This window comes from Phoca vitulina, unplaced genomic scaffold (assembly GCF_004348235.1).
Source record: "Phoca vitulina isolate PV1807 unplaced genomic scaffold, GSC_HSeal_1.0 scaffold46, whole genome shotgun sequence".
Classification (NCBI taxonomy): Eukaryota; Metazoa; Chordata; class Mammalia; order Carnivora; family Phocidae; genus Phoca; species Phoca vitulina.
In genome coordinates this window covers 8,524,080-8,525,078 of record NW_022589749.1, presented here as the reverse complement: position 1 = coordinate 8,525,078, position 999 = coordinate 8,524,080, and the positions used below count along the sequence as shown (strand labels likewise).

General features: G+C 51.3%; 1 non-coding gene across 1 annotated transcript; it reads right to left on the bottom strand.

The window, feature by feature from the left end:
- LOC116649107 lies at positions 1-102 on the bottom strand. The gene has a single exon (XR_004302628.1). It is a non-coding gene; the product is annotated as a U6 spliceosomal RNA (small nuclear RNA).
- Between the last annotated feature and the right edge of the window lie 897 nt (positions 103-999).

Genomic DNA, 999 nt, shown 5'->3' with positions numbered 1-999 from the left:
TCAAACATGGAACGCCTCGTGAATTTGCGTGTCATCCCTGTGCAGGGCCCACACTGACCTTCTCTGCATCATTTGTAGTAAATGCGCTGCCGAAGCGAGCACCCTCCATCCAGATGTTGAGGGTCACTTGACTTTGCCTTTGGCAGCTGCCTTTTTCCGCCCCCTGCCTGACGTGACACAGGGTCCACGTGTGGCTCTGCCCACTCTGGACCCCTAGGGAGGGGCCGAGCAAAATCAGCTTCATTTCTCCATCCACTTTGCCAGGACAACCTCATTAGGAGTCCGTTACACTTTGGAAATGCTAAAACCAAATCACTCCATTCTCCTTTTTTTTTTTTTTTTTTTTTGGTCTTAAAGAAAGGAGAGCGGGCCCCCTTTCATAGTCTTTGAGAATCACAAAAAGTGGGTGGCAAGAAAGGAGGGCGGCCACGCAGAGCCCCCGGGTGTGAAAGGAGAGAGTAGAAGTGGTAGAGTGCGCCGCACTTGGCGGCATTCAGGCCGAGCTGTGGGCTTCCACCGTTCCGGCCCCGAAGCCACAGCACCTGTTTGGTGCAAGCCAGCTCAGTCCCCTGGCAGTGAGCTTGGGGAATCTAGTAGCTTTGCCCCTAAAGTTAGATTCCATGCTGTCTCAGAAGAACGGTAGAGGGAGAGAGAAGGGGTGGGATGAATGAGAAAGAAGCTAGGAAAAGATGTGTACTGATGCCAGAAAAAAAAACGAAAGCTCTTTGTGGGTTTACTTATGCAAAGTAGAGTGCAAATACCTTGACCTGGCAGTTCCCCACCCCTGACTACCTTCCAAACCCACACACACACACACACACACACACACACACACACATCAGACACACAGAGCAATTCAAAGCTCTGGTCTGGAAAACCTTTCCACTGGGGTGTCATTGGTTGCCTTGTGATGACAGGTTTAATGAGTTTTATATCTCTGCATTCCGCTGAGACCACCTACCCAGAGGCCACACCCTACTGATCTGGTTAGCCAGGGCC